The sequence below is a fragment of the Triticum aestivum genome, chromosome 6D (assembly GCF_018294505.1).
Source record: "Triticum aestivum cultivar Chinese Spring chromosome 6D, IWGSC CS RefSeq v2.1, whole genome shotgun sequence".
NCBI lineage: Eukaryota > Viridiplantae > Streptophyta > Magnoliopsida > Poales > Poaceae > Triticum > Triticum aestivum.
This window is the reverse complement of record NC_057811.1, coordinates 376,188,777-376,203,726: the sequence shown is the minus strand read 5'-3', so window position 1 is coordinate 376,203,726 and position 14,950 is coordinate 376,188,777.

Sequence of the window (14,950 nt, the reverse complement as noted above, 5' to 3'; positions counted from 1 at the left end):
CTCCCATACGCCATAACCCACTTATCCGCGTTTAGGCTGCTGTCATCCCCTGCAACACCGACAATAAGCAAACCATGAACATATTGCAACACCCTACAGCGGGGGCCCCTCACATATGCGCGAGATGGAGGGCACCGTAGGATAGCACCATAAATAAAATATACAATCATACCAACCAAGATCACGATTAATCCATAGGACAAAACGGATCTACTCAAACATCATAGGATAACCATAGATCATTGGGAAATAATATATGGAGTTGAGCACCATGTTAAGTAGAGATTACAGCGGGGAGAAGAGGTGTTACACCGCTGCATAGAGGGGGGGAGTTGGTGTTGACGGTAGCAAGATTGTTGATGTAGATCGCCGTCGCGATCCTTGCCCCGGCGGCACTCCGGCGCCACCGGGAGAGAGGGGGAGAGAGCCCCCTCCTTCTTCTTCTTCCTTGGCCTCCCCCTAGATGGGTGTCGGTGTCAAAACTGGTAAATCTTGGGTAGGGGGTCCCAAACTATGCGTCTGAGTATCAATGGTAACAGGGAGCAAAGGGGACACAATGTTTACCCAGGTTCAGGCCCTATTAAAGGAGGTAAAACCCTACTTCCTGCTTGATTATATTCGATGATTATAGGGGTTACAAGAGTTGATCTGCCTCAAGATCGTAATGGCTAAACCCTAGCTATCTAGCCTATGAGAATTCTGATAGCCTCTACGGACTAAACCCTCCGGTTTATATACACACCGGAGGGGCCTAGGTTTGTACAGAGTCGGTTTGTGGGGGGAGGAAATAACATATCCGGACACCAATATTGCCATCCACGCATAGGGGAGTCCTATCCGGACACGGGGGAAAGTCTTCTACTTGTATCTTCATGGCCCATCAGTCCGGCCCATACCGAATAACCCGGACACTCAGGGACCCCTTAATCCAGGACTCCCTCAGTAGCCCCTGAACCAGTCTTCAATGACGATGTGTTCGGCACGCGGATTATCTTCGGCATTGCAAGGCGGGTTCCTCCTCCTGAACACTTTAAAACAATTCCCTAAACAAAGGAACTGTATCCGGCTCTGTATAATTGTTACAACCCTTAGCCACGAAGCCAAGATATCCAAATAAAACAGTGTCTCTTTACTGACAACTTTTTCGGCGAAACATCATATCTGGCTCTTTAATATTTTGAACTGTTTTCACGCCTCCCACTTTGAGTTTCGAGGCATAGCCTCCATTGGCACGTCTTGTCAAAACAGAGATCGTGCCCGCCCATTACGGGATCCTCATCAATACAGTTTTGGGTAACCCAAATTCGCACGATCTCTTCGGGAACTGGCGAGTTTTAAGGCTTGAGGGGGAGGTGTTTGGTATTTCACCGCCTATATAAGAGGGTAAAGATTCCTTCTTTTTCTCCCACGCCCTTCTCCTAGCTCTTGCCTTCCCTTCCTCTGAGCTTCGGCGCCCAAAATCTCAACCTTTCCCACCGCCATCAACCTCCGAGCCTGTAACATCCCAAATTTTCAATTTGGAATGTTATACATTATATCATCATGCATAACATATTTTATTGCATTTTGTTTTACGATCCTAGAAATTCTACGCAACTCGAGGACCCACGGAAAGAGTTGGGGATTTCGTTATTTTCATATTTTGGGTTTTCTCAAATTTTGAAAATAGGATCATTTGTTTTGATTATTTTTCTCTCTGAAAATATTTCATATCAAAATATATAAGAGAGGGGATAAAATGACTTCTCCAAAAATAATGAAATATTGGAGGAAAATATTAAAAACAAATATCTGATTTTATTTGATTTTATTTGAATTAGGAAAAATATGCATTTTTAAAAATTGCATTTTAGGCCCAAATAAATGTTCATTTTGTCCGGCTTGATTTTAGAAGTCGGGGAAAATTTATTTCACGATTTTTGGAGTCCGTTTAGTATTTCTTTTATTTGTTTTTCTACGTGAAATTATTAAAAAAACGCGAACCGACCTTGGGCCGTATTCGGCCAGGACTCTGCCCGGCCAGGTCTTTATAAGGCGCGCCCCCGAGGCCCCGTCAGCCCAAGTCGCCTCGCCGCCGAAAACCCTAACCCTAGCCCGATCCGCCGCCGCCGCCCGACGCCGTCGCCCGAGCCGCCGCCGCCCGCCGCCCCACCGGAGCCGCCCGTCGCCCCGCCGAGGTTGACCACCGCCCCGCCGCCGGCGGTTTTCCTTGAGAAAATCGTTCGCTTTTCCGCCCGGTTTTTCATCGTTTTTTTAAACCTAGATCTATTTTTTCGGTTTAGTTTATTTAGCGAACACTTGTTTGTACGTTTGGTTTAACGAACGGTTTTCGTTTTTTTTCGCAGACAGAGAATGTTCATTCGTTATCCTGTTCGTCCGTTTTCTTTTTCTCGGATTTTCCGCGATTATTTCTGATCGCGATTTCCGATCTGTTTTTTGTTCTAGTATAACTTTTCGCTCGTTTATCGGAATCAGGCGATTCAAGCGCCTAGAGTTTCGTCTCAAAACCCTCTTTCCGTTTAACCAACTCAAACAAGTTTTTGCTACTGTAAAATTTAACTTAGGTCCAGATTAGTAAACGAAGATTGTTTCTTTCGCCATTTGACTTTCGTTGCTTCGTTTGATTTGATTCTTTTTGCAAACCGGAGTTCTTAAGTTGAACTTTCTGGTTAGATCTTTTATTTGAGTTTTACCTATGCATTAGATGAGTGCTTATTGTATGCTTGTTTGTTTGCGATAGAGTACCCGGAGTGCGCAGCGTGCTCCTTCGAATCTCTAGGCTTCACAAATCATCAGCAAGGCAAGTAACACTTTGATCATACCTCTTTTCATACCCAGTTTTATTGCATTAGATCAATCCTCAAACAATTGCATGATTAGGATCTAATTAAATTGTAGGTATCGGGAAGTAGATGAGGTAGTACCTATTACCTGTTTTACTATCAACCTTTGGGAGTTACTTCTATGTTTGCTTATTGCTATGCTATGCTAGTAGACGTGGATTGGGTGAGTGTATCCATGACAGATGTGAGATTCTTAATTAATGGTTTACTTAAGATGGCAACTTAAACACACATCTGGGTGGATTGAGGCACCTGGTTATTCCAGTGATTGCCTGTTTTTTTATGGACCGCCACCCAGGCTCAAAGGGATCATGAGATTATGCATGCTAGAAACTTCCGTGTGCAGCCACATGCTATTATGGGCTCTAGCATAGTTGATTAAGTCGTGTGAACTCTTACAGCGGTAGACTAGCAGATGTAGGGGAAAGTAGGTGTAACTGTCTACCCATCGTAAGGTGCTAACGCTTCTGAAAGACTGTGTCTCGGTCATCCGTTTCTCAAACACCATGTAGTGTGAGAAATCCAACGGAGGAGATCGAGTCTTGTGGGGAAAAGTGCACAAACCTCTGCAGAGTGTAGAATCTAATCATGGTTAGCCGTGTCCCCGGTTATGGACATCTTGAGTATCTAGTTCTTCGATTATCATGTGAATCTCATCATCTTATACTTAACTAATTTTGTTGGGTTGTGAATGATTACTTTTAATTGGGATTGAGAGGGGGTTTACCTTCTCAATATTTTTCAACCAACTTTGTAGTTAAATAAAAATATATTCCTTTGCAGTAGGGAAAAATTGGCTTTTCACAAAACTGTAACCATAGAGCTTTCCACCAGCCAAATATGCATCTAGTGATAGAATTATTCTGTTCATTACTCTCTATGTGTTACATTGCCAGCATATTCCATGTGCTCACCCATTTTCGGGCTGCAACGTATCATGTTGCAGACTTTTCAGATGACGAGTAAGGAGCCTTAGGTCGTGGTCTTATACTCAGTGATGCCGTTGGAGTTGATGGACTCACTTTATCTTCCAAGCCTTCTGCTGTTATCGTATTTAGATGGCCTTAAGCCATATTTATTGTTATAAGTTCTCTCTTGAGACTATTCGATGTAATAAGTGTGTGATTGCTACTCTGTTATAAATCCTTCAAGTACTGTGCGTGTCAGCATTACCGATCCAGGGATGACACTGATGCACAGAGACTAGACTGTTTGAGGTCTGGTCGCTACAAAGATGGTATCAGAGCACACGCTAACTGTAGGACACGACCACTAAGCTAAAGCCCTAGATCACTACTCTCTTCTCATTTCTGACTCCTCTCCTTTCTTCCACTCTTTTAGGATGGCGGACGCAAGGAACAAGTTCGCGCAACCGGATGAGGATACACCTTTTGGGCGACACTTGAAGGAAGTTACTAGGTACCTGAACATCGGAATACCAACTTCACCGGGACCTACAACGCCACACTACCAGAAGAGGAGCACTGGATGATTCAAGTTCAAGTTCCAGGAAGGACGTTCACGCCAGTCACTGAACCCATAGAGTTTTCCTTTGATGCACCAACCTGGAGTCTAGGAAAGAGTATGGCAGCTCACATTACCATGGGACGCATTGGAGAAGTGTACCACAATGATCTCAAGGATACTATCTACCAGATTTGTGGGCGCCGAGACGAGCAATGGGAGATGATCAGCACGAGGAAGGATAGATCTATTGCAGCTTTCATTCAGGAGTTAAACCAGCACATTCGTCGCCAGGAAAACCAGATGTGCGCAGACATGGTAGATCTGAAGAAGGCAAAGACTAGGATCATGGAACTGGAAGAAGAACTCAAGGCTACACGCGAGGATTATATGGAGGAAATCGTCGCACTAGTTAGGAAGAACGGCGACCTGACACAGAAGCTAGGAGTATTCATGGGAGACCCAGCACCAGGAGGAGAAGATGACGATTCTACTTGCTCGGAGAACTACATCATCATCGACGACACGGACTCAGACCCCAGCGATGATGACTATGTTGATGAAGCCGGAGCAGATATGATGGAGTCTTCAACTGAGCAATTTTTCTAGTAGACCACCAAATTAGTAGTAGTATTCCACCATGTATATAGTATAGTCCAAGCACTTTGTAACGATAGTTAGATCGATTGTATGCCTTGTTTGAATTGATTGGAGTGATATGATTGTGTTTGTCTCATGTGCATATGGGTAGTGTTTTCCCTCTAGACCTCATTCTATTCTATTTTCTCATCTTTTCTAAAAACCCATCAGATGCCTCCGAGACGCGACACCGGATTTGTTTTCCCACCGGAGATCACTCAGTTGATTCAGCAGTAGAATGCCCTGATGCAAGTGCTAGTTCAGAACCAGGGGAACAACAACAACAACAACCCACCACCACCACCACCTGTGGACCACTTAGCCCGTTTTCTTAGGCTGAATCCGCCGGTGTTCTCCAACAGCACCGAGCCGATTGTGGCAGATGACTGGCTCCGCAAGGTTGGAAGGGAGCTGACCACTGCAGGATGCACAGATGCGGAGAGAGTGCGTTTTGCCGCACATCAGCTTGATGGACCCGCAACATCATGGTGGGATAATTACACAGCCACACACCCTATTGACACTGTCACATGGGACCAGTTTCAGCAAGCTTTCCGTACTTCTCATGTTTCAGCAGGAGCTATGGCCATGAAGAAGCGTGAGTTTCACAACTTACGCCAAGGAGGACGCACCGTAGGCCAGTATGTGGAGGACTTTAGTAAACTAGCACGTTATCCCCAGATGACATTGCTACAGATGCAGCCAAGCAGGAGAAGTTTCTGGAAGGATTGAAAGGTGAGCTGAGCATGCAGTTGATGGTAGCAACCTTCAACAACTACCAGGAGTTGGTAGATAGAGCTCTCATGATTGAAGGGAAGCAGCAGCAGATTGAAAGCTGCAAGAGGAAGTATGGACAAGGGAAGTACAATTCTGGAGCTCATCAGAAGCCACGTTTTACCCCAAATTCGGGAGGACCTTTTCAGCATACCCATGGAGGAGGTTCGCACAACCATAGTGGACCCAAGAATGGTAATGGGAATGGAGGAAGCAACGGACAGAACCGTACCAACCCATCGACCCCAGCCAAGAGGGATCTAAGCCAAGTCACTTGCTACAAATGCCAGAAGACTGGACATTATGCAAATGAATGTCCTGAAGCTAAGAATGGAAATGGCAATGGAAGCTCTGGGAAGAAGCCCAACCCTTTCAACAAAGGACATGTGAACCACGTGAATGTGGAGGAGGTTGAAGCACAGCCCGATGCAGTAATAGGTAAGTTTTTGGTTAAGTCATTTACTGCAATCGTTCTTTTTTATACTGGTGCATCGCATTCATACATATCAAGGGGATTTGTGGATAAGTTTAAGTTGCCCACCAAAGTTCTTAGAACACCTATGTTAGTAACCTCGCCAGGAGCAGAGTATATGGCAAGCCAAGGATGTTTTCAGATGCCATTGGCCATAGGTAGGCATGTTCCCCCTCAGACCTAATAGTTTTGGAGTCGCAAGGTTTGGATGTGATTTTGGGAATGGATTGGCTATCGATGTATGGAGGAAACATCGATTGCGTCAGTAAGACGATCCTGCTTACTACCCCAGAAGGAAGAAGGATTAAGTATGTATCCCGGCATGTGCCGAAGAGGACTCAAGTGAATTCCTTATCAGGAGTTGTACAGGAGGAAGTGCCAGTGGTGAAGGATTTCCCTAACGTATTTCCAGAGGAGTTGCCAGGCATGCCACCGGATAGAGACATTGAGTTTTTGATTGAGCTTTTGCCAGGCACAAGGCCAATATCTAAGAGACTGTACAGGATGCCCGCTAAGGATTTGGAGGAAATTAAGAAGCGGATTAAGGAGTTACTGGATAAAGGATATATTCGCCCAAGTTCGTCACCTTGGGGATCACCAGTACTTCTAGTGGAGAACAAAGATGGATCGTTAAGGATGGTTGTTGATTATCGTGGTTTGAATGAAGTAACCATCAAGAACAAGTACCCACTGCCGATGATCAATGATTTGTTTGACCGACTACGAGGAGCTAAAGTATTTTCCAAGATTGATTTGCGATCAGGATACCACCAATTGAAGATTCGAGAGCAGGATATACCCAAGACAGCTTTTACCACAAGGTATGGGCTATATGAGTACATCGTTATGTCATTCGGTCTGACTAACGCACCTGCCTATTTTATGAACATGATGAACAAAGTGTTTATGGAGTTTTTGGATAAGTTCGTCGTAGTGTTCATCGATGATATTTTGGTTTACTCAAAGAATGAAGAGGAGCATAAGGAGCATTTGCGTTTGGTACTTGGAAAGCTCAGAGAACATCAGTTATATGCCAAGTTCAGCAAGTGCGAGTTTTGGTTAAAGGAAGTTGGATTCCTTGGACATGTTATTTCCGGAGAAGGAATAGCAGTTGATCCCACCAAGGTTAACACTGTGACAAATTGGGAAGCACCCACGAAAGTTGGAGAAATCCAGAGTTTTCTAGGACTCGCAGGATACTACCGGAGATTCATTGAGAATTTCTCGAAGATTGCAAAGCCTATGACGGAGTTGTTGAAGAAAGACACCAAATTCAATTGGACTGAGGAATGTGAGGCTAGTTTCCAGGAGTTGAAGAAACGTTTGGTTACATCGCCAGTATTGATTCTGCCAGATCAACGCAAGTATTATGAAGTATATTGCGACGCTTCTCGTCGAGGACTTGGAGCAGTGCTAATGCAGGAGGGAAGAGTTGTTTCATATGCCTCACAACAACTTAAACCCCATGAGTTGAATTATGCTACACATGATTTGGAGCTAGCAGCCGTAGTGCATGCGTTGAAGACATGGAGACATTTTCTCATCGGAAACCATTGTGAGGTGTACACGGATCACAAGAGTTTGAAGTACATTTTCACGCAAAAGGAGTTGAATCTCAGGCAAAGGAGATGGTTGGAGCTCATTAAGGATTATGATCTGAGATTGCATTATCACCCAGGGAAGGCTAACGTAGTAGCTGATGCGTTGAGCCGCAAGAGCCATGTCAACACACTCATGACTGGAGAGTTACCCAAGGAGTTAGTAGAGGATCTTCGCGAACTATGTTTGGAAATAGTTCCAAGAGGCTATGTAGCAGCATTGGAGATTCAGTCTACTTTGATGGATAAGACCAGAGAAGCTCAGAAGACAGACAAAGAGATTGCTGAGATAAAGGAAAGGTTGAGTAAAGGAAAAGCCAAGGGATTTCTTGAGGATGAGCACGATACCTTATGGTTTGAGGACCGCGTTTATGTGCCCAATGATCCGGAGATTAGGAAGTTGATTTTGCAAGAGGCCCATGATTCACCATATTCGATTCACCCAGGAAATACCAAGATGTATCTAAATTTGAAGGACAGTTTCTGGTGGACCGGAATGAAGAAGGATATTGCGGAGTATGTAGCAGTTTGTGATGTATGTCAGAGAGTGAAGGCAGAGCATCAGAAGCCAGCAGGATTGCTACAACCATTGCCGATACCCGAATGGAAGTGGGATAAGCTAGGCATGGATTTTATCATGGGATTGCCTAGGACTCGTTCAGGCTATGACTCGATATGGATTGTAGTCGATCGTTTGACGAAGGTAGCTCATTTCATCCCAGTAAAGACCACTTATACCAGTGCTAAGTGGCAAAGATATACATGACCAGGATTGTATGTCTGCATGGAGTTCCGAGGACCATTGTATCAGATAGAGGAACCCAGTTTACTTCAAAGTTTTGGAATCAGTTGCACGAAACTTTGGGTACCAGGTTAGAGTTCAGTACCGCTTTTCATCCACAGACAGACGGACAGACCGAGAGAGTCAATCAGATTTTGGAGGACATGCTGAGAGCTTGTGCGCTAGATTATGGATCCAGTTGGGACGACAATTTGCCATATGCAGAGTTTTCTTACAACAATAGCTACCAATCCAGTTTGAAGATGGCCCCTTTCGAAGCTCTATACGGAAGGAGGTGCAGGACACCGTTGTTGTGGGACAAAGTTGGAGGCCGTCAGTTGTTTGGACCAGATTTGATTAAAGAGTCTGAACAGAAGGTGAAGTTGATTCGCGATAGGCTCAAGGTAGCCCAGTCCAGGTAGAAGAGTTATGCGGATTCTAAACGCAAGGAGACAGTTTACGAAGTCGGAGACAGAGTTTATCTTCGAGTATCACCACTTCGAGGAGTGAAGCGCTTTGGAGTTAAGGGAAAGTTAGCGCCACGTTTTGTAGGACCATACAAAGTTTTGGAGCGTATGGGAGAAGTTGCTTACAAGTTGGAATTGCCCGAAGGATTGTCGGGAGTTCATGATGTGTTCCACGTATCCCAGTTGAAGAAGTGCCACGCGGAGATGGCTAAGATACCACTGAAAGATACAGTGCCCCTGGAAGCGATTCAGTTGGATAGTAATTTGACCTATGAGGAGAAACCAGTTAAGATTCTCGAATATGCCAGCCGAGTCACCCGCAGCAAGGTTATCAAGTTTTGCAAAGTTCTGTGGAGTCACCATACTGAGGATGAAGCCACATGGGAGCGAGAGGAAGATCTACGGAAGGACCACTCTCACCTATTTTCTAGCCAACCTGAATCACGAGGCCGAGATTCATCTTAAGGGGGGTAGGTTTGTAACATCCCAAATTTTCAATTTGGAATGTTATACATTATATCATCATGCATAACATATTTTATTGCATTTTTTTTGCGATCCTAGAAATTCTACGCAACTCGAGGAACCACGGAGAGAGTTGGGGATTTTGTTATTTTCATATTTTGGGTTTTCCCAAATTTTGAAAATAGGATCATTTGTTTTAAATATTTCTCTCTTCGAAAATATTTCATATCAAAATATATGAGAGGGGATAAAATGACTTCTCCAAAAATAATGAAATATAGGAGGAAAATATTAAAAACAAATATTTGATTTTATTTGGATTTTATTTGATTTATTTGAATTAGGAAAAATATGCATTTTTTAAAATTGTATTTTAGGCCCAAATAAATGTTCATATTGTCCGGCTTGATTTTAGAAGTCGGGAAAAATTTATTTCGGGATTTTTGGAGTCCGTTTAGTATTTCTTTTATTTGTTTTTCTGCGCGAAATTATTTTAAAAAACGCGAACCGACCTTGGGCCGTATTCGGCCAGGCTCCGCCCGGCCAGGCCTTTATAAGGCGCACCCCCGAGGCCCCGTCAGTCCAAGTCGCCCCGCCGCCGAAAACCCTAACCCTAGCCCGATCCGTCGTTGCCCGAGCCGCCGCCGACCCCGCCGCCCCACCGGAGCCGCCCGTCGCCCCGCCGAGGTTGACCACCGCCCCGCCGCCGGCGGTTTTCCTCGAGAAAACCGTTCGGTTTTCCGCCCGGTTTTTCGTTCGTTTTTTTTAAAACCTAGATCTGTTTTTTTGGTTTAGTTTATTTAGCGAACACTCATTCGTACGTTCATTTTAACGAACGGTTTTCATTTTTTTCGCAGACAGCGAACGTTCGTTCGTTAGCCTGTTCGTCCATTTTCTTTTTCTCGGATTTTCCGCGATTATTTCTGATCGTGATTTCCGATCTGTTTTTCGTTCTAGTATAACTTTTCACTCGTTTATCGGAATCAGGCGATTCAAGCGGCTAGAGTTTTGTCTCGAAACCCTCTTTACGTTTAACCAACTCAAACAAGTTTTTGCTATTGTAAAATTTGACTTAGGTCCAGATTAGTAAACGAAGATTGTTTCTTTCGCCGTTTGACTTTCGTTGCTTCGTTTGATTTGATTCTTTTTGCAAACCGGAGTTCTTAAGTTGAACTTTCTGGTTAGATCTTTTATTTGAGTTTTACCTATGCATTAGATGAGTGCTTATTGTATGCTTGTTTGTTTGCGATAGAGTACCCGGAGTGCGCAGCGTGCTACTTCGAATCTCTAGGTTTCACGGATCATCAGCAAGGCAAGTAACACTTTGATCATACCTCTTTTCATACCCAGTTTTATTGCATTAGATCAATCCTCAAACAATGGCATGATTAGGATCTAATTAAATTGTGGGTATCGGGAAGTAGATGAGGTAGTACCTATTACCTGTTTTATTATCAACCTTTGGGAGTTACTTCTACGTTTGCTTATTGCTATGCTATGCTAGTAGGCGTGGATTGGGTGAGTGTATCCATGACAGATGTGAGATTCTTAATTAATGGTTTACTTAAGGTGGCAACTTAAACACACATCTGGGTGGACTGAGGCACCTGGGTATTCCAGTGATTGCCTATTTTTTTATGGACCGCCACCCAGGCTCAAAGGGATCATGAGATTATTCATGCTAGAAACTTCCGTGTGCAGCCACATGCTATTATGGGCTCTAGCATAGTTGATTAAGTCGTGTGAACTCTTACAGTGGTAGACTAGCAGATGTAGGGGAAAGTAGGTGTAACTGTCTACCCATCGTAAGGTGCTAATGCTTCTGAAAGACAGTGTCTCGGTCATCCGTTTCTCAAACACCATGTAGTGCGAGAAATCCAACGGAGGAGATCGAGTCTTGTGGGGAAAAGTGCACAAACCTCTGCAGAGTGTACAATCTAATCATGGTTAGCCGTGTCCCCGGTTATGGACATCTTGAGTATCTAGTTCTTGGATTATCATGTGAATCTCATCATCTTATACTTAACTAATTTTGTTGGGTTGTTAATGATTACTTTTAATTGGGATTGAGAGGGGGTTTGCCTTCTCAATATTTTTCAACCAACTTTGTAGTTAAATAAAAATATATTCCTTTGCAGTAGGGAAAAATTGGCTTTTTGCAAAACTGTAACCATAGAGCTTTCCACCAGCCAAATATGCATGTAGTGATAGAATTATTCTGTTCATTACTCTCTATGTGTTACAATTCCAGCATATTCCATGTGCTGGCCCGTTTTCGGGCTGCAACGTATCATGTTGCAGACTTTTCAGACGACGAGTAAGGAGCCTTAGGTCGTGGTCTTATACTCAGTGATGCCGTTGGAGTTGATGGACTCACTTTATCTTCCAAGCCTTCCGCTGTTATCGTATTTAGGTGGCCTTAAGCCATATTTATTGTAATATGTTCTCTCTTGAGACTATTCGATGTAATAAGTGTGTGATTGCTACTCTGTTATAAATCCTTCAAGTATTGTGTGTGTCAGCATTACCGATCCAGGGATGCCACTGATGCACAGAGACTAGACTGTTTGAGGTCTGGTCATTACACAGCCATGTCTGGATCTTGTTCCAAGGGCAAGTGGGAGGCCTCCTCCGTCACTGAGAAGGACGTCAAGGAGCTTCGGGGCGCGGGGTATCTATCTGCGGACATCGCGCACAGGCTCCCCAACAAGGGCCAGGTCACGCCTACCCCCCAGCCCGGCGAGAGAGTAGTGTTCATACCCCACTTCCTCTGCGGGCTAGGGTTTCCTCTTCACCCCTTCATCCGCGGCCTCGTGTTTTATTACGGGCTGGATTTCCATGATCTAGCCCCAAACTACTTCCTCCACATATCGGCATTCATCGTCGTGTGCGAGGCTGTCCTCCGCATCCCACCACACTTCGGCTTATGGCTCAAGGTTTTTAATCTAAAGCCGAAGGTGGTCGACGGGCAGCACGCGGACTGCGGCGGGGCCATGGTGAGCAAACTCCCCAACATCGTCTGGCCCAAAGGGGCGTTCGTGGAGACGGTCAAGGTGTGGTAGCTGGAGTGGTTCTACATCGCCGAACCCCGCAATGCCAACTGGGCAGCCGCACCTGATTTCAGATTTGGACCCCCCACCAGGCTCACCTCCTGGACCGCGAAGGGCCTCGACTGGGGGTCCACGGCGAATGTGCAGATGCTGCAAAAGCGCATCACCAGCATGATAGGCAAAAACATCAGTCTCACAGACGTGATTCAGGTGATGCTATTCCGCCGGACTCTCCCTTGCCAGCTCCGAGCCTCACATATGTGGGAGTTTAGTCCGGAGGAGCCACGGACCTTGAAGCACTTCTTCGGCACAACGCACGAAGACATTTGGAAGTTGCTCTTCAAGGCCCAAAAAACGTGGCCAAAGAATATTGAAGACATTGGTCTTGACATCGAGAATCCGGCCTCGCCGGTAAACATGATTTTCCCGAGTACCTATTCGATAAATAACTTTAAATATAACATATTGCCCGTTCTTCGTACAAGGCTGGACGGAAAAGGCGGAGCGGATCAAGTGTCCGGCTCCGCTGCCCAAAGACCCAGCCACACCCCAGTTGACAGAGATGCTGGTCCCGGCGCCCTATTAGGCGTCGGAGAAGAAGGCCAAGAAGAAGAAGGGCAAGGAGACCAAGAGCAGCCCCCGCCACAAGGGTCCTGTGGACGCTATGTCCGGAGAGACCGAAACCCCCTCCTCTCATGAGGGAGACGAGGAAGAGGAAGAGGAGGAGGAGGTGGAGAGCGATTCCCCCCCGCAAGGGGAGGAAGAAGAAGAGGGAGGCCATCGAAGACCCACAGGGGGAGGCGGAAGATGACCCTCCAGGACAGTTCGGACTCAGATGCCAAACTGGTCCCCAAAAAACCTCCCAGGGCGAAGCCCCTGGCCGAATCGTAAGTGTTTCGATACTTATTGTTTATCTTTTAGTCTTCCTATTCTCATTACATAAGTTATCATGTTATGCATCTTTCAGCCCTCCCCGCGATCTCCCGAATGCTTCGCTATTGAAGGGGAGTTCTCTGCCACCAGAAATGGCAGAGAGCGAGATGTTGATATGTCTCCAATGTATCTATAATTTATGAAGTATTCATGCTGTTATTTTATCATTCTTGGATGTTTTACAATATTTTATAGCAACTTTATATCATTTTTTGGGACTAACCTATTGACCCAGTGCCCAGTGCTAGTTGCTGTTTTATGCTTGTTTTTTACATCGCAGGAAATCAATATCAAACGGAGTCCAAACACCGCGAAATTTTTTGGAGATTTTTTATGGACCAGAACACCCAGGATGGGCCAGAGTAGCACCTGGGGGTGCCCCGAGGGGGGCACAACCCACCAGGGCGCGCCTGGGGGCGCATGCGCGCCCAGGTGGGTTGTGCCCACCTCGGTGGCCTCCTGCACCCCCTCTTTACCCTATAAATTCACAAATATTCCAAAAACCCTCGGGGTTAACCTAGATCAGAAGTTCTACTGCCGCAAGGCTCTGTAGCCACCAAACACCAATCTAGACCCCGTTCCGGCACCCTGCCGGAGGGGGGAATCATCTCCGGTGGCCATCTTCATCATCCCGGCAGCCACCACGATGACAAGGGAGTAGTCCACCCTCGGGGTTGAGGGTTTGTACCAGTAGCTATGTGTTTAATCTCTCTCTCTCTCTCTCGTGTTCTTGATATGTCACGATCTTGATGTATCGCGGGCTTGTTAATATAGTCGGATCATATGGTGTTTTCCCCTCTCTATCTTGTTGTGATGAATTGAGTTTTTCCCTTTGAGATTTCATTGTGATCGGATTGAATACTTTTACGGATTTCAGAAGACTTGATATTTGTCTTGCAATTGAATACTCGTGGTGACAATGGGGTATCGTATTGAGTCACTTGATATATGTTTTCGCACTCAACTCGCGGATTCCCGAGGTGACATTGGGGTAATCTATGCATAGGGGTTGATGCACATTCTTGTCTTTGTTTCTCCGGTAGAAAGCTTGGGGCACTCTTTGAAGTTCTTTGTGTTGGATTGAGTATGATGAATATGAATTTGCTTTGGTGTTATTTTAGTACGAACTCTAGGATAATCGAACGGAAAGAATAGCTTTATCTTATTTTAGTACGGACTCTTGAATAGATCGAACGAAAAGAATAGCTTTGAGGTGGTTTCGTACCCTACAAAAAATTTATTCTTATGTTCTCCGCTAGATAGGAACTTTGGAGTGATTCTTCATCGCACTTTGAGGGGTGGTTATATGATCCAATTATATTAGCATTGTTGAGAGATTGCACTAGCGAAAGTACGGACCCTAGGCCTCATTTTCAAGCATTGCAATACCGTTTTGTGCCCGTTTACTATTTGCTACCATTCTATTTTTACTTATTCATATTATAAAAAAATATTTCTACCATC